We start from the raw sequence: 20135 nt of genomic DNA, 5'->3' as shown, positions 1-20135 counted from the left end.
TCAAAATTGTGTCAAAAAATTTAGTAGGTGTATTATAACGCTGTGGCCAGAAATCTGGAACGTGAAAACTTTTAGTTTGCACCTGCGCAAATAATTCAGCACGTCAAGTTAAACCTGTTATTATAGGAAAACTTTAAAGCATCCTGCTCAATATGTTCCCGGTACATCTTCAAGAGTTCGACTAGTTTGAGTCTGTTTTTAATCCATAACTCTCCGTTAGTTTGTTTAAAAAAAAAAGTGGAATCAAAATGCTATTCCCAGGCGATATTTGATGCATACTTATGGTAGCAGTAGCCTATATCTCATCAATTATTACTTACACGATGTTTTTGATAAGTGTTTATAAATCAATAAACAGATATTCATCTTTAATCATTTCAGATGTAAGAATACTGATCTTTACATGGATTTTTTTTTAATCAACCGAAAGATTCAGTTTGGGTTGGTGTAATTATTCACAAAGTCGTTTGGTTTAGTTTTTGCTCTTTTCGTTTATTTTACAGTCCTGCCTCGGCTCATCTCTAAACTCCGTTGATGTCCATCTGAAGCTGCAGAGTTTCAGCACTGAACTAAATCCTGAAAGTGTTGAATAAGAAAGACCTCGAATGTGTCTTGTATGCTAAATATTACACTGCAATAATAGTAATCAATTTGATGATTCAAAAAATTAGAATTTTCAAAAAACGTAGATTTTACTTTTATTTTATTTTTTAAATAGAAACGTAAACGAAAAAATATTTTGCTGCCCTTATTATATAGGCCTAATTGTAAACATATAGTCTTATATAAAATACAGTTTTGTCAGAAGTGTGCTTTAGTCGGTAATAATATAGCATGTTTTTTTAGTTTGTTTTTTAGTTTTTTACATAAAACGGTTAGTGGATAATTTTGATACTGAAGTTTTATATTTTGAAATCTAAGTTTGCTTAATACAATGACTTTGAAAGTACGCATCTGTCGATTGAGGCAGAGTAATATTATAACTTACATAAGTTATTTTTGGGTGAATTTTTTGTCAATAAAATATGAAATAATTATAATTATACAAGTTATAAAATTTTTCGAAATAATAAGCATAATAATAACAACAACAATAATAATATGCACTATATGATTATTGTTAAATATAATAACCTAATAATAATAATTATTATTATTGTTTGATTATGGGAACAAATAATAAAAATTAATAAAAAATAATTATGGGAATAAAAAAGACTGATTAAGAATTACTGGGATTATGTTTGTCACAGATGTAGATTAAATGTCCCTAATTGTAATTTTGAAGCCGTAGGCTACTCTCAGTCCTTGAAAATCTTGCATCTTCCGAGTTCACTGCATTCTTTACGTGTTTTCACATTATTTGATTTCAATCAAAGTAATTAACCGCGGGATGTCAGTCAACGAATTTGGACAATATCCAGAACATCCATTAATTCAATCACATGGCCGCCTGCGCCGTTCCTCTGCGGCTCCCTCCTGCGTCTATCTCTTTGTCAATATTTGTTGGAAATATTTCCGACATTAAATGGCATTTGGGGATATCTCTCCTCTCCACATCACTTAGTTCTTCCCCCTCCCTCTACCCCAACACTGCCTTTGCTTAGTCCGCATACCGACACTGCTCACCTGGCCAAACTCTGGTTTGGAATCACGATGCTTCGTTACTGAAAGCTAAAGCCACTGTATCTGATAATGATGATAGGCTAAATGTAATAATTTTACTGACATGGTTGTGTTAATAATATAATATAATATAATAATGATATAATAATAATTATAATAATTATGATGATGATGATGATTATTATTATTATTATTATTATATCAATAATAATAATAATTATTATTATAAAAAATTACATAAAATAATGAATTGAAATTCTAATAACAAGAAGAATAAGAAAAAAATCTTTATACAAAGCAAGTTACTTTATTTTAAAGTATTTTACATTCTGTAACCATTCATTTCGAAACATGTTATTTAAGATACCTTTACATCTTATCATATCGTGAAATATTTACTTTGTAGAAAAGTCAGTTGTTACAAAGACTGTTAAGTTTGGATAAAACACTTTTTTAATCCAACACATTTTAGCTTTACATTTTGTATGTTTTCTTCTGATTCTCTATTTCTGAAAGTCTTCCGATTGCCTTTTTATTTCTAATTGTAATATGAGGTCTGCTGTTATAAATGATTCAGTGATTAAAAAATAAAATCAGTTCTGAGTTTGAGAAAAGATGTATATATATATATATATATATATATATGTATATATATATATATATATGTGTGTGTGTGTGTGTGTGTGTGTGTGTGTGTGTAAAGCGGAACCGAATTTTTTTTCTGATCTTTTTATCGTCAAACCTAATGCGTCATTTTCTCTTTTTTAGATCTCTTTTAGCTCAACGCGGTTTGTGCAATGTTGCTTTGTAAAATAATTGCATTGGATAATTAACTATATAAATTGAAACTCCAAAAAGCAGTGTGTGTTGTTAATGCATTTAGCTACATGCATTTTTTATTGATAATTAGCTAAAGGTTTACTCTGCTTTATCAGACATGTTAGAGAATGATAAAAGGCGTAAAAAGAGCTGTATGCAAACTGATACGTTTCCGAGACCTATCGTAGGATATTGTCTGAGTGGATAAAAAAGCTTTCCAACTCTTTGCTGTCAGATATAGGCCTACTAAAATAAGTGACTGATGTTATGAGGTTAGGCTGCTTAACATGTATTTCTTACTTTTACAATTGCAATTACTCATGTTTGTTAAATAAGAATAATAAACAATAAAAGAGAGTTTAAAAAGAGTTTGTTTTATCAACAATTCATTCTTCCGTTTCAGCGCATCAATTACACTGCTGCACGGAACAGCACAATCTTTGCTCTCCGAATTGGATCAGATAAAGCCCAGCGATTTTCGGTCCTTCCTACAGCCAGCAGCCACGGTGCCGGCGCCGGCCCTTGGTTTCCGAGGCCACTTGGCAGTGCCGGTAAGTTCAGTTCCGTAAAACAAACACACACATAGACACACACGGGTCTGTTTTACATCTCGCATCTTTTTTGCTTCGTAAATGTTACTCGAGCGACGCATGAGTTTGTTCAAAACAGGTTTTTAAAACATACGGCTTAATTCGCAGCATCTGTTGTCACCCACAGTGAAATTATATATATATATATATATTTATATATATATTAAAAAATAGTTTCAAATGTGTATCTCACAAGTTAAATACCTAAATTGTTGTGTTGAATTTGTATTTGGAACCATTGGGATATTAACAAATTGTAAAAACAAATTAATTCAAATACACTTTAAAGCAGTTGTTACATTATGGGTCTAATTCAACCTGATCTAACCTGAAAAATACTTTTAATGTAGTCTGGTTGATAATCAGTCATATTTAATAATTTTGTATCAAGCTGAGTATATAATCAGTTACTATGAAGCAAATTTTATATGACCTAAGAATACATTTTTTACAAAGTGCACAAAAAGATAAACAGTTAAGATGGCTTAAAATGTTTCAAATCTTCTGTTTTTAGTCATAAAACTTTTTATTTTCTTCCAACTCTTTAAAAAGCTAAAGCATTTCTCTCCTCCTCCCTCAGTTCCTGCCCTGTCCCTTCTCCCTCCCCACTGTGTTTTCTTCCTATCTCATCCACCTCCCGTGCACCCCTAGTAGCTACAAACTTGTACACAATAATAACAACAATATATATCCATCTATCTCTCTATCTGGCTTGTCGGCTGTGTGGAGAGTGCCTAGGAGCCTGCCTGAGAGTAAGTAAAGGTTAGTTAATCGATGGCGCACAATTTGACAAATCCAAGCGAGTCTTATCATCCGCAGTATTTAGGGGCAATAGAGGGCCTCCGAGATAACTGTTTAATCCTGACGGCAACTGCAAGGGGAGAGGAGGAGATAGAAATGTCCGCGGGAGAGAAAGAGACATAAGCTTGAGAGAAAGTTGGAGAGAGGGGTATAGAACAGAGGGTGTAGGTTAAATAAAAGAGTTCAGAGGTTAGACATATTAGGCTTTTGGAACAGAAAGAAGAGTGTGGAGTGAGAAAGAAGTCCCAAACCATTTCCTAAATTCCTAAAGCAATTTAGCATTATATCAAATTCAAGTAAAAATGATGTCATCATTTACTTACTTCATATCATTCCGAACCTGCATGGCTCTAATTGTTCTGTGAAACACGTAAGAATATATTGTGAAATTATTATTTTTTCGTCTATTTAATGAAGTCATTGGGATTTAATGTTGACTTCCATTATATGGTCAAACCTGTTAAAACAGTGTATCTTCTGTAATGTTCTGCAGAAGAAATCTTACAGGTTTGAAATGACGTTGGTGAACAAATGACACAATTTAAATGAACCTCTCTGTTACATGTTACATGTTTGAAACTTGTAATCCATGACATCCATGATATCTGCATATTATACAGTTTTTTTAACGTTATGACTGTAGCAAACACACACTAACACTTGTTGGACATGAGAGGTGCTTAGTCAAGTACACAGCCTCCTACTCTTGTCCTCTCTCACCGTCTCAGTACCAGCTCAATGTAATTCGATTGAGATTAGTTGCACTGGCATGACAGGAGATTCCTAGTATTGCCAAAACACTTAGGAGGCAATGACAGGCTCCCATCGACATGTGCTAATACAAGACTCCACGACTGGCCATGCATCACCACTATTGCGTACACACACACACACACAGCAGAGGGGTTTGAATGTGTGCGCACTTATAAGTAAGTGAGCTCATAACTTTATTTTCAGAGATGAAAGTAAAATATAAGAATACATCAGCGAAGAGCATAAGAGAGTCTGTGAGACAAATGGCAGAACGGAATTGAGTTATAATGTGCAGAAGAAGCAGGAACAGTACTTGGGAAAGACGGACAGGGAGACTGATGGTGACTGAGTGAAAGTGCAGGAGAGGGAGACGAAGAGTAAGTGGTTTGAGAGAATGGATGAGGACAGGAAAGGTAGAAGGCACAGCCGAGACATACACCAGCTTTACAAGAGTGGAGATTAAGGCAACATGTCCCTGGTCAGTCATTAATCTGGTTTAAAAGCAATTAAGCTAAGACTCTCTGAGAGAGAGAGAAAGAAAAAGAGAGAGTGAGATAAAAAGAGAAAATTTGATTATTTTGTTTATTTGGCTATTTAGCACATACAACCTGTGTAAGGCGTCAGGAATCAGACAGAACAACCTTGATTATTGTCCCTAAAGCTGAAGTGTTTTTTTCCAACACTGTCTCGTTCCTCATCCTTAGTGTGCATCATGGTCATTGATGTTCCAGATGTGTATCACAGGCTACAGGTCGACACCGGGCCTCACCACATGTGTAATATTTCTGCGTCCGCAGGGAGATTGTGATACAGATAGCGCTACCGCCTGACAGATACACAACAGAACATAAATCACACCTGGAAGCTCTTGCCTGTGCACAGAGAGACAGTTTTATCATGCTGTTCTACAAAGTAATTAACAGCAACGCAAGCAGGGAAAGGTCAAAGCAAAGAGATACTGAAATACAGGGTTCTGGCATGAAACTCTGATGGTGCAGTCTGATAGGTCTAACTCAATCTGACGTAATGACATCATTATCACATGACACAGCTGATTGGTTCTCTCCTGTATTAGTAGCCAATGAGCTCGCTGCTCAACATTCAAATACATGACTCAAGTTTACTGTAGCAGTTCAGCTTGCCAGCTCCACCTGTATAGACCTGCTACGAGGTGATTCATGTATGCTTTGGGGTTATTTCATGTATGTTATATTTGCAGCAGTAATATTCTTACATGCTCACAGCAGCTTGTTGTGGATGTATTGGCAGTAGCAAGTCTCAGTCCATGCTCTGCCGTAGCAGCAGCAGCGTAGCATACCTATTCCGCCAAGGCCAAATACATAAACATTGTCATGTACATTACCATGCCAATCCCTCCGAGAGTTGTCTTGACGAACTCTTACTCTTTTTGCAAACAGGATCTTCAGGTGTAGTCTGGTAATTCACCAATCATTATAAGGGGAACAAGATCATTAAGAAATCCAGTGTGTTTCCAGCTTAATATTTGTAGGATTTATAGATCGTCAGGATTTTACACCATTCTGAAATTAATTGAGAATGCATTTTTAATTCCAATGCAATTGCTGTATTCAAGCTGAACAAACAGGATAGAGAATTGATATTCTAGTGTAATGAAATAGAATTCAAATGAACTGAAATTCAACAAAACTCATACAGTGGTGGCCAAAATTGTTAGAACACTTGGCATATTTAAGAGGTTTCAGTTGTTTTTGTTGAAATGGCCATTACAATGTCCATAACATTGCCGGAACTACCTGCGATGGAAGAGTCTGCTGGAACACTGCCCCCCTCAAAATCCGGACCTCAACCCCATCGAGCAAAAATGGGACGAGTTGGAAAATAAACTGGACAGATCCATTGTACATTTAAAGGAAAGTCTTTGGCTTGAGTTGCAGAAGGCATGGGATAACATTAGCATTGAAGCTCTCTGGAAATATATTGACATTGCCAGAGAGATGTGCTGCTGTAATTGCTGCAATAGGTGGACATACCAAATATTACATTTTGAAATGTACGACTCTCTTTATGATATTTGATGTGCTCGGAGCAACCATCTGCATGTTTCATGAACATCATGAAATGAAATCATGTTTTGGAGGCAAAACTATTTCAGATCCATCAGGTGTTTTAACAAGTTTGGCCACCACTGTAACTCGTTTTTAAAAGCAAGGTTTATTAAGGCAAAGTTTAAATGTTAACTGAAAGTTTTGAAGAATTTTAAAAAGCTTTGACATTTGAAAGTTTATAAGCCTGACAGACAGACAGATAAATGTTTAAAATGTTTTAGATGTTTTTCAGTGGAACCGGGATGGAAGAACACTTAAATTCCCAGAATGCATTTCCTGCATTGAATTTCTTTAAATTCAGTTGAATTCTCAAATTCTCATGAATGTTCCCCAACTGTGACATATCTATTATTGGTTGCACCATTGTAACATTAAACAGAAAGAGACAGAGAAAGAGAGAGTTCTTTAAAATGTGATGGATGGAGTCCGTCTTGTTTTCCACTTTACCCGAAGTGAAAATACAGAAGTGTTGACATAGATTTTGTGGAGAGTTTCTCATTGTTGACCAGGATGGAGTGCTATCGACTGGCTCTTCCTGCTGAGGGATCACTATGCAGCCCTGAGGCCAAACTCAATGGCATTTAATACACTTCACTGGTGACCATACTGCCACACTCTGTGTGTGTGTGTTTGTATTTACTAGTCACACTCTTATACACTCACTCATGTTTAAATACATTCAAAGACTCAGTCTAAAAAATGCAGTACCTCAAAAAAGACAAACTTGGGGAGAAAGAGTCACTTTGCGACGGTCCCCTAAAAAGCATGTCTCCAAAGTGTAAAGATGTAAAATGGGACTAAAAAGGAAAAGGGGGACAACATGACAACATGATACCACAAAGACTAATTTGCAAAAACGGAGGAAGCACAGAAGAAGTTGTTCACTAGGGATAGAGAAAAAAAAGAAAGACAAGGAAAAGACAGAGATACACAGATGTGAAAGAGAAAAGGAGAGGGGTGGGGGTAAAATTTCCATCAGGTTTTCAATTGGGGTGGATCAATAGTGTATTAGAGCTCACCTTGACCCCGCGTCTCCCCCTTCTCCTTACAGGCCAAGTCACTTGCACACACAGCAGGGGGCTGCAGAGGGACAGTGACTGCATTACTGCCTCCCTCACAGCAGCAGAAGTGGCAGAAAATGGCACAATAAAAAAGGGAGAGAGTGAACGAAAGACTGAGACTGGTGCTTGAGTGCTCCGGGAGGCAGAGTGGCCTACTGAGTGGTGGTTGAAAATTATGAAACAAACTGATTTACTAGATATTTCTACATTTACTTTCCTTCATAGATTTCTAAATCTCTGTGTGCTTGTTCACATATGAACACATACATGCGAGCACACTGCAGACTGCACATGCAAAGAGACAGTGAACTTCAATCCACTTCGGAGGCGGAGGCAGGGGGCAGCGGGCACAAAAGAATGGGGGGGAGAGGTTGAATGAAAAAAATTGATCTGGGAATTTAGCATTTAGACACAGTTTACAAAGCGATATGGAGGGAAGGCAAAAGAGCACAGGGGACCGGAGGGGCCAGACACTTAACTTTACAAATGGTCAGCGTCACCCAGGCGGCTAGACTCCAAAATATGAAAATCTCAAGTGCAAGAGCTTCTATATTTTTTAAGTCTTGTCATTTCTTGTTACACACAAGTAAATTGCTTTCCTCTGTCTCTTTATAAGCTTGTTTTTCATTTGACCACCACAAAAATGGGTGATGAAATTTGAAATTAGATATATGTTCCTTAGACGACTCCATAAAGACATAAGACACGTCTGCTATCGTTTTGTCGTGACGTTAAGGTTGTGCCGCTCAGATGAGAAGTTTTCTCCACACTGTTTCGCTCAGTCACACTTGCACACACAGCGACTAACAACAAAACAGAGGAGCGCACACAGTGTCCCTACTGCTGAAGGGAAAAAAGAAAAAAGGGAGAGAGAAAAAGAAATCGATCGCCGGGGATAGCGGTGCGCGTCGGAGGATCGTATCTTGTCAAAATAATATATTACCCTCATCCCCGGCTGATCGATGCGGTGGATTAGGGACGGAGGGCTCGCTCTCCCCTCCTCTGTCTCTCTTTCTCTCTCTCTGTCCGTCGTTCCTTGCAGTTTAATATTTACCTCCGCGAAGGAACGGGCGCGACGGCGCTCACTCTTAATTGATTCCGACACTTGGGGCTCTGTGCTCGGGCTGCGGAAGAAGGCGGGAGGGGTGGCTGGAATGTAGAGTGTGAGAGGGAGGTGATGAGGAAGAAGCAAAAGAAATGAGGGTGAATAAGATAAGGCCTAAAGGTACTAGATGATTCTCATATTTTATATGCATTTAATATGCATTTGAAATGTATAATATTGATATCTGTTCATATTTTGTCATTGTTATTTCATATCAAATGTAAGGCAAGGATAGGCTACAAATGATATTATGAAGAAATGTGAATCTACAAGTTTTACCTCCCATTATGTTGTCTACAAGTTACAAGATGGCAGATGAAACATAATGTCCAGTGAGAATGAGATAAATGAGAGAAAAGTAACACAGATGAACACTTGTAGAAAAAAATAAATAAAATGTCAAAGAGAAGACAGATAAATTGAAGTACAAAAGAGAAGACTGCGCATCAAAGAAAACAGCAAAAAGAAACTTGAAAGTTTCAACAGAAAAAGACAAATGGAATGCTGAAGAGATATTTTTTTAATGTGAAGTTTAAAGTTTGAGGTCAGTAAGAAATGTATATTTTTGTTCGGCAAGGATGCATCAAAGGTGACAGTATTTCAAATAGATGCTGTTGTTTTGAACTTTCTATTTATCTAAGAACCCTGAAAAAAAGATTAATGATTCCCACAAAATATTAAGCAGCATAACTGTTTTCAACATTGATAATAATAAGAAATGTTTCTTGGTTATCAAATTAACATATTAGACTGATTTCTGAAGTATCATGTTACATTGATGACTGATGATACTGAAGCACATTTAACAATATTACAGTTTTTACTGTAATTTTGATTAATATACGGAGCCTTGGTAAAAATATGAGACTTATTTCAGTAACATTAAAATATCTTACTGACCCTAGACATTTGAACGATAGTGTTCATTTCACATCAAATGTCCAGTGATCGGAAGAGATGAATGAGAAAAAAGCAATGTTAAGGAACCTGTAGAGCAATTAGAGGAAATGGCAAAAGATAGAGACGTTGAGGTAAAAAGAAAGAAAAATGAGCATACAAAAGGGTGACAAAGATAAGCAGCCGAAATAAACATACGTGGCAACAGAACATAAGGCAATCCTAAAAAGAAAGCAAAAAACAGAGAGGAGGGGGAGAGCACAAAATTGTCGGGTGACAGAGTAATATAAAGAGGGATAGACAGAGTACGGGAACGATGGAGGGAGACGGAGAAAACAAGAGAGGCACCATATTTTCCACTGAAGGAACTCAGCTGTCATCTTGTTCCGCCAGCACAGAGCGTAGCTATAAAATACAAGAGCCGGGCAGGCCACAATCAGTGACTTATGTGTATATCTAGGCTTTGTCAATATTTCTTTCTGTCTCCCTACTCTCTCTGTTTCTGGTTCTCTTTCGCACACATTTCTCATAGAGGTTATGTGGGTGTCATGTTGCCCTAAACCTGTAGATGCCATAGAAAACTTGTTGTGTTTTGCATACAAAATATTGTGACAGATGTTTGGATTGTTAAAAGGAATTTGTATAATGGTGTAATTTTTTTTTCATGTAACCAACTATACAACATCTCTTTCTATCTATCTTAAGCATACAAGTGACCATTCAGCCAATAATGAAAAGTGAGACTTACATTCTTCTTTAAAACACAAAAAAAATGAAAAAAGTTATTTTTTTATTTCAATAAAAGTCACTGGGTCCTAGTGTTGTTTTGGACTTTCATTATCGACAAAAACGATTGAAATTTTTTTCTAAATACCTTCTTTTTTCTTCCACTGATTTTTCTCTCTCTTTATATTCTCTCTACACATTTTTGTACCTATCTAAACAACTTCAGGTCAATGTCTCATTGCACTCACTATAGGTCAGGTCACACTAACATCAAATGCACCTCAAGTTGTGTGGACCTAAAGTCTAGCCAATACATGGCATCTCCTTTCGTGCGTTTATTGGTTTTAAAAACAGCGCTACGCCATTGGGAACTTTTGTGAAACAAAGCAGATTGCAAACAAAAATGCCCTCATACATCCATCTATATGACTTGTCAAGTTTCTTTTTCTCTTTGTCTTCGGTTTCCCTTCCATCTCAGTTTGTACATATGCCTACGCACCTCCATCCGCTCTCTCCATTCATCTCCCTGCCACTCCCCCTCCCTCTTCATCTCTCTCTGTATTTCCTCATCTCTGGTCTTTATTTACCGGCGCTGCGGTGCTGGCTGTGGCAGCTCAGGGAGCGGTAACAGAAGTGTCAGGTGTCATTACTTGTCTAATTCAGTAATCCGTCATCGCACACTGCCTGTGTGTATGACGTATTATACATGGACACAGCGGGTGTAGTAGGCGCTGAGGTGGAGATTCAATTTGACACGCGCAGAGGTGGGCTGTTTGCTTGAGGGGGAGGAGAGGGGGGACACAGAAGTGGAAATAAGGTCCCAAGTTTGACTGAAGACAAAGGGTAGTAAGAGTTTGAGAGATGTTGTGGGTGGCTCCATATAGTTTCTGCAATGTCTCATATGTTATGATAAAATATTAACTTAAAATTATGCAAAAATGATTTACTTTTATTCACCCTCATGTTATAAATGTCAAAAATACCAACTGCAGTGATGAAGATCTAGATGGTAAAGAAGGATGCTATGGGGTCTAAAGTCATTTTGGGAGTCTTAATAAGGGTTTAGTAGCAGCTAGTGATGGTTTATTTCTATAAATCTCTACAACAAATTTATGTTATATCTACAAGAGTTCTCCAAGTGTACAATCTCCAAGTGTGAGATTACAGAAACACAAATTTCCTTGGTAAGACCTGACATAAGGTAACATTGCAGAAGTTGTCTTCACAGGTCATGTGGATTTGTATCTTTGATGTCAACAATCTCCACTATCATCTCAGGTTTGATGTTGTTCATCCACTGCCCTCGGCTGTGTTTCTTAAAGGCATCATAAGCATAAGTAGATTGTAGAGACCATTACAGCCAATGGACTGTTGGAGCTGATTTTCTTGGCACACTTTTGTTTTTTGCATCGCCAGTTGTGTTTGTTTCTCAGGCCACAGAAATGGCCAACTCTTAAGTGAAAATGAATGATCTATCGTTGATTTGTCACTGTGAAATGCTAAATATGTGACCAGCCCTGTATACCTGCAACTTTAATGAACCTTTCTCCAAACAGGGACAAATCAGTGACAGGGATTTATTTATCAGGGACAAAGGAATGCACATTTTAATACATATTTATCATTGCAAAGCCATTATACACTATATGAGAATTTAATTTAAATTGTATAGTTGGAGAGAAAAACGTATGAACATATTAGAAGTTTGGCCTAGTTCAGCAGATTTGGACAGGATAACTTTCTTCTAAAATTATTTTAGAAATGATCTGTGTGCTGGTTTGTATAACAATCATGATACTGAAAATTCTTCATCATTTGCTCACACTGATGTTTAATACCTGTAAATACCTTTCTTTCTTCTGTGGAACTCGCATTATGTTTTGAAAAATGTGCATATTTTTCTTCCATACAGTATGGAAAAGTCAGTGGGGACAAAAATAGTGTCATGCCACGCTGTTAAGGAAGCACGCAGGAGGCACAAGTAAATGAGAACTGTATTTAATTACGGAAACACGGGATAATCCACAATAGGAGCTTGTGCCAAAACACGTAGAGAATGAGTAGACCTGACAAACACAAACTGAACAGACTAGGAGCCCTTCTGAAACAATATAGCTTTGTGTGAGGAAACATGAAGTGCAAATAAGTTGATATTTACTGAACATCTTTCTTGACATTCACCTTTATTTCTGTGGAAAAAAGCAGCTTAGGCATTCTGCCATAACTAACCCCATTTATGTTTCACAGAATAAAGAAAATCTCAGTTTCACATGTGTAATAATGACTATTTAAAATTTTCTATGTATATTCCTTTAAGACCCTGATTTGCTACATTTTCTGGAAACCATGCAGTTTTCACATTGAATGAGGATAAAAGTTTATAATTTTCATACTTTTATAAATTTTTTCTGTTTTATGAATTTCCAGGGTTCACATATATTTACTTTATTTTTATTTGGGTTGGGTTTATATACAGGCACAGGTAAATCTAGAAGCTTACTTGCACAGAGCTTTTTAATTTCTTTGCCATTTTATGAGATTAACCCTTGTGTGGTGTTCATATTTTTGTTACTCACCCAGTGTTCGAGGGTCTGGTGGACGCGCTGCATTTTGGGGTTTTTAATTCAACACAATTAAAACAATTATGTTAAAATACTCAACAGATGTTTACTACATCCCAATTACAAGCAATATAAGCAGCACATATGGTTGATATTTGCCCTTTACCTTTGTTAGATCACATTAATGAATTAAAGTTCTACAACCTTGTGCGGGAATGGCAGGGGCAGAAACACAAAACTCACACTTTCATTCACAGTTACAGACTCTCTCTCTCACACACACATACATGCACACACACACACACACACACACACACACACACACATACACATTCATGTTTGTTTTTGTGAAAAGTGGGGACATCCCATAGGCGTAATGGTTTTTATACTGTACAAACTGTATATGGCCCTACACCAACCCTACACCTAACCCTAACCCTCACAGGAAACTTTGTGCATTTTTACTTTCTCAAAAAAACTCATTCTGTATGGTTTATAAACGTTTTGAAAAATCCCCATTTGTGGGGTCATGGGTTATGTCCTCATAAGTCATAAGACAAGCCTCTCTTTGTAATACCTGTGTCATACCCATGTTATTATACAAAGTTGTGTCCTGATATGTCACAAAAACATGGCCACACACACATATAAACACACATTCACACTAATAGCAGCCCCAGACAGTATAACCCGATCTAATGAAAGTGCGTATAAATAGTATACGTCAATTAAAAATGAAAACTCGTGGTACGGATACGCAAAAATGGAGTTTGCCGTGTAAATGCCATGCGATGGGTAGGTTTATGGTTGTGGTGATGAGTGGGCTATCACGCGTAAACTGTGCATTATATGCACTCCAAAGTCCATTTTTGCCTATCAATAATACGAGATCTGCTCGGCAGTAGAAGCACAGAGTGAAGGTACACAGGACCTAAGCTTTCCACTCTTTTATTATTCCCCCGGGCCGAACATCATGTAGGCTATGTAATATAAGTGCGTGGGGCGTGACTGTGGCAGACAATTAAATAGACTATTTAGGCTAATATCTAATTTAGTATTTTATGATCTAGATATTCTTAATAAAGATATAACTTAACTTATACCAAAAATCCGTGAAGTTGCAAGAGTTTTCTAGGAAATAAAGTTAGTTTGTGTTTCTCCTAAATCGAGTTCAGATCTGCGTCTGTAGAGTTCAGATTTTGGCGATGGTAGCCTACTTGTCGGGTCTCTTTTGATCAACGCGTGATTACGAGCGTTTATTTTGGGCACATTTATTAATCTCTGTATAGGTTAACATAAATATTTCTGTAACTGACCAGTGGCCATAATATTGTAGGCTATTATTCACTAAAACCCCGACAGATGACATGCAACCTTTTATTTTAGCTGTAGCCTTTCGTAATGTTCTTGGGGAGACTAATTCCCTGAGATAGTGGTGAAAGTTTTGTTTAGCTCCTTTTGGACCTGACATCTCCTGTAACAATCTAGTTCTGGGAAAACCTGAACCCGGCCTATAGCCTATTTCAGATCGCGTCCCAGGTGACACGCGACGCATCTGCTGTATCATGGACCTTCTTGTCACAGACGTTACTTAAAATTGCATTGCAGTTACATCATTAAGGCCCATATGCTGATTAATTTAAGATTCTCGGAAGGAAATGTTCTGAAATATCAGCCCGACCTAATTGTGATAAACATTGTCTCGCAAACCCGTAAAAGAAAAAAAGAGAAAACATTCTATTTACAATCAACAACAGCATTATTATTAGCCTAATAGTAATATCCTAATAATTATAATTAATTATTATAATTATTATAATACCACAATACCATTATTACTATAAAAAATAGTTATGGTATTGTGGGCGTGGTATGCATAGACAACACTTGTAAGGAGTTAAACCTGCCTTTAAGACGTGCTTCCTTTATTGAGAGATTCTTGCTTGTGCGGTAATGAGACGTGCCGAGAACTTCAAACAAACGGAAAAAAGAAATCCTAACGGATCTCTGATACAAGCGAGAGAGAGAATAAATCAATGTGTTCACTGCATGCATCTGCCTTCAAGTTTTTTTTTCTTGCAAGGCAAAAAAAGTTTCGTTCCTTATCAAAAGCGACTTCATAATCAGTTTTGACAAAACAGAAAATCTAAACCCACACGACTGTTATGTATACACTACTAACCTTACACTGCACAAGTAGGATAAGGACGATAGATAAAAACAGCTGAAGATACAGGACTCTAGCAGCACTCTGGGAGATTGATAGTGTGCGCTGAGTTCGGGGCAGGGCAGTCACTGTTTAGCCCTCTGAGTAATTCTACACTTTATCACCATCATAATGACAGAGAGCGTCAAAGAAGGAAGAGAGCACAAAGGAGAGAAGGGTTAAGTAGGTGTGTATTCACCCGAGTTATTAGCATATGCTTGAGGAGAGAGTGAGGGGGAAAAGAACGAGATGAAGAGTGATAGAGAGAGAGTCGGTCTATGAAACCTACAGGAAGAAAAGGCCATGAGAAAAAGAGCGGCGTGAACGTGCGCGCGCCAAGTGTATAGTCCTGGTGATGAAAGCTTGATTAAAGTTCCTGAGTCTGTGACGCGCACTGTCACGAAGGGACGGATGAGGGAAAGGTGGAGGAGGAGGATGGAGAAGTTCATAGTCACGTCGTCTGAATGACGTAAAAAAAACCGCTGGAAATGCGGACAGAAAACTTTTATTTCTGTCATTTTTCCCCACGTAAGGCCTGGTTAAAACCAAAAATCACTTTAAAACTCGATCCTACAGTTAGCCGTCTACCGTTGAGAAAATGGTCTTCCTGCTATAGCCTATAGCAGAAAATATACCAAACAGGAAGATGTTCTTGCTAAAAATCCTTAAATTTAATTTCACACTGCCACATTATAGGCCTTTTGTTCGCAGTGTCTGCAAGATTGTAAGTAAGGCCATTATTTTGCATTGCTCTCTGTTTTTGTACTTCTCTTATTAATTCAGTTAATCACGAGACCTTTTTATTTATTTATTTATTCTTGCCACCCTGTTCCCTTTTTCATCTCTCTCTCCAACGATTATCCTGCCGTCTAATTAGAAATCGATACTGTGAAGCCGGCGGGTATTTGCGATGTGTTTGTGAATGTTGAGAACAATTCCCTGGACAGAGATAGCAGAATAGGAAGAAAAAGAAAGAGCGCGCGCGCACACACACACACTCACACTCCATACAGCCGAACAGAGACACGCTTACGGCTCCGAGCTATTCGTTTTTTAAAAAGCTGGAAAAGCACACACTAAACAAGGACAGAAAGAAGAGCTTTCCTTCCCTGCGCAAGGGACTGAGGCATGAGCAGCTGGGATTTTTATGCAAATAAACGATACGGGGCTTGATGGTGCATGTGCCTTAATGCATAACTTGGTAATGAGAAGTTGCGTCATATTAATACACAGACAAAAGAGACAGTGGAAATTATGTCATTTAATAAAGGAATTACATTTAAAGAACTTGCCACAACTTAAGCAAAGCGTTTCACAACTTAATGTCATCACATAGTCCAGTAGACCAATAAAAGAGATATAGCCGAAAAGGCCTATAGGCCTACTGCATTTATATTTATATAAAGAGGTCTATATTTATATTGGTTAATTATTTTGGTATTCACAGCAATGCGCATTGATTTAAGTATTTTAAAGTGATTTTAAAGTAGCTAGTTATTGTATTAAATCGTGTTTTAATTCGTCTTGTATATATTATAGCCATCATTAGTGACATGGGGTCATAGCTTCTTCCCCTCCCAATGAGATGTGATCTGAAGTCTCTGCCATACAGGAGATGGAGGCGACGGGTTAGCGGCGCTATTATTGCGCCAGCAATCGAAGTTAAACGAATTAGCAGCTCGCGACGCCGATGTGGAGAAAAGAAACAGAGAAATAATAGGACCGCGCACATTTATTAGTTTAGCTCGCACCGAATCCGTTTTTCGCCACAGTTCTCTTTATTTGCTCCCAACGTAATGTGTTTGTGTCTGTCCTTGCTTGTGACTGCTATGTCCCTTTTGCAAAATTGTTCTCTTTCTCTCTCTCTCTCTCTCTCTCTCTCTCTCTCTCTCTCTCTCCGTGGGGAAATGTCGATTTAGATAATATATATAGCACTTTTCACACGAGTTGTTTGTTTAAAAGCAGAGCCAGCCATCCACTATTACATTATATTCCATCAACCTATCCGGTAGGGAATGCTGATTTTTCTACTTTTCTTGTATTTCTGCGCTAGTTTGAATTCGTCCATGTGCCTTTCCACTTGAGCCTCTCATTAAACGTCGCTCTCTCCCTGCCTCGCCATACTCCCTCTCTCTCCCTCATTTATACGCGCTTTACTCTCCCCTTGCCCATGGCTATATGATCGCAAAAATGTGTTTACAAAACTCGCTCTCGCTCAGATCAAACCGCTCCATCGAATCAAAGAGTCTGAAACAGAGACAGAGGGAAAGAGAGGCTGGAGAACAGGGAATATGAGCAGGGACCCGTTCGTGTGTAATCTTTAAATTCTCTGTGTCTTGTGTGTTGTTGTCTGTTTGTGTGTGTGTGTGTGTGTGTGTGTGTGTGTGCGTGCGTGCGTGTTGGTCGGTTTCTGTGTTTTAATATTTTTGAATATGTGAAAGAGATCAGCAGGGTCTAGAGAGAGAGAGTCCAGCTTGAATATTTACTTGCTTTGGAAAAAAATAACAAATTAATCGGTGAGCTCGAAATAACTTTATATTATACACTTAACAGGAGACTTAAATATTGACTTTTCTTTGTCAGCACAATTTTAGCTATTTTGACTGCCCAATTAAAATACTTACTGCACTGCAAAAAGTGGTAAGTGCAATTAATGTAGACAGGCTGATTCAGACAAATAACATCAAATATCAACAACAACAATAATACAATAATTTATGTTATCACACATTTTGTACATTAAATGTTAATAAAACTCTTTGATGCCAACACCAACAATTCTTTGCTGCTGTGGTAAGATATTATTTTTGTAAAACCGAATGTAGCTACTAAAAGCTAAATGTTGATCATAATATAGTCAAGGCTGTGCAACACACCTCCTAGTGTAGAGACATCAGAATGCAAGAAGTGAGTCCGTCACAGATGACACTGTTCAGAGAAAGAACAAGACAGAAAGCAAAAATGCCATTTAGACTGACTCTAAATGAGGCATCACATATTTTACTGATGCAGAGCAACACAGTAATTAGATTAATTACAGTTTTGAAAGTTGCCCATTGATAAAAAGAAAATAGTTATAATAAGGCAACAATAATAACGTCAACAATAAGTTTAATTAGAACAGGTTGTTGAGCCAACATAAATAGAGGGTGGGAGGACAGAAGAAATGTGTGTGTAAGAGAGAATGAAAGGGTAAGGAGCGATGAGGGGGCAGACAGACAGCCATGTGGAGCGATTATAGCAGGGTTTATGTATGAGCTATTGATTGAGTCGGTGGTGACTTCTTGAGTGGTTAATTCGGGAAGTGAGAGCAATAGAGAGAGTAACTCACTGACCAGAGGGAGGAGGGATAAAGAGAGAGGGGGATAGCAAGTAGCAAGAAATGTGGCGAAATAGCTGTAGTTTGTCCTGTAGAATAGTGCGTGATAAAGACATAAGAGGGAAGCATAAAACAGCAGGATTCATCGTTTTTTTTCAGAGTGATTTAATGGAGGATCATCTGGTGTTGAGATGCACACTTAAATTCCTGTGATCTCAGGTCCTTGAGCAGTCTGCACTTCACTTCTTCATCACTTTCGTTCTTTAAATACTTGTATTAATTAGCTTTCCACTCCTTTTAAATTAACATCTAACAGAGCCAAAAAGTTACCATGTGCACCATTCTATGAGCAATTTGAAGCAGAATAAACGTGTCTTGGTTTACCGCGTAAAATTGATTTTTAAAAAGTGATACACGATTTTTGTTTTTGTTTTTCAATTAAGAACTATGGCACATATAGCCTAAGTGAGTGGCCTTGAACTCATTCAGCCTCCGGAGAGAAATAACTAAAATTAGTCAAAACTAAGAGATACTTTAAGGGACTTTTAAAATAGATAAATATTAAACGTTACTTTGGGAGTTACAACAGTTTACGCTGCACAGGCTCCAGTAAAACAGCGTCATTTGCTGAATTAACCGTAAAATAAGTCTGTTTGTCTGTGTGGAGGCACTGAAGGAAAGTAAACAGTCCTGGAAAATACCTTATGATGTCACCTCACAAGACGACGGCAGATCAGACGTAACGAAGTGCAAGCGGCGCGCGTGTTTGTGTGAAGTTTAAGGTCCGCTCGCTCTCCCGCGCATTTTCCTCTTTCTCTTCCCCTCTCTCTTCCCTCTCGCGCAGGTTTTGATCTCTCAGCCGCGAGATCAAAGGCGCTCTCTGGCTATTAGTCAGCGAGAGCCATTGATCCCACATCGATCCACGCGAGACACAGCCGCCCCGTGAACACCGTACGAGGCTCCCCAAAGCTCTCCCGCGCGTCGGGAGGGAAAGCGAGCGAGGAGAGAGAAAAAGAGCTTTAAGGGGGGCGATGTGTGTATATTTTTCACGGGCGCGGGCAGAACCAAGCTCGAGCTTTTTCTTTGCCGCGGGACATGAAACAATGAGGCTCGAGCCGGTTTTAATAAAGCGCGCTTTCCCTCCTTTCAACTCTGGCGCGAGGCGGACGAGCCGGCAACGGAGAGCGATCGATAATTAATGACGATGAATAATTTAATCCTATCGATTGATACTTTTTCTCCGTCTTTTTTCCCTTCTTTTCCTTGTATCTTAAGTCCGATGTTTCTATAAGAAACTGATTCCATATCTCACGCTCGATCCTATCATCGCTCCTAAAGTTGAGCAAGTTCTTTTCCATCTAGTTTTTTTACGAGTTTCCTCAGCTTTCACATCCGTAAATGCTGAGCACCGCCGAAACTTCGCTTCCATGCTCTCTTTATCTTATTATCTCAATTATTGGGTTCCGTATCTTAACTTCGCTATTATTAATTTTAATTTTAATTTTTAATTATAGATTTTATAAAAGAACAATTAAGACACAAATAAGGACATGCTTTATATTGGTTCTGTATTTGTTTCCATTT

General features: G+C 37.9%; 2 protein-coding genes across 3 annotated transcripts in view; both read left to right on the top strand.

Annotated features, from left to right (window-relative positions):
• cd79a (CD79a molecule, immunoglobulin-associated alpha) overlaps positions 1 to 20135 on the top strand; it is a 131028-nt gene that overhangs the window by 44382 nt on the left and 66511 nt on the right. The gene's annotated exons all lie outside the window — the stretch shown is intronic.
• erfl1 (Ets2 repressor factor like 1) overlaps positions 1 to 20135 on the top strand; it is a 37016-nt gene that overhangs the window by 6259 nt on the left and 10622 nt on the right. The window contains exon 2 of one of the 2 annotated variants that reach the window (XM_059567059.1): positions 2849 to 2996. The exons of the other annotated variant lie outside the window; for it this stretch is intronic. The gene's annotated coding sequence lies outside the window, so the exon portion shown is untranslated. The remainder of the gene's footprint in view (positions 1 to 2848; positions 2997 to 20135) is intronic. 2 annotated transcript variants of the gene reach the window in all.

The sequence above is a fragment of the Carassius carassius genome, chromosome 15 (assembly GCF_963082965.1).
Source record: "Carassius carassius chromosome 15, fCarCar2.1, whole genome shotgun sequence".
NCBI classification, from domain to species: domain Eukaryota; kingdom Metazoa; phylum Chordata; class Actinopteri; order Cypriniformes; family Cyprinidae; genus Carassius; species Carassius carassius.
Note: the sequence above shows the minus strand (reverse complement) of the source record. Positions and strands in the feature narration are given on the sequence as shown.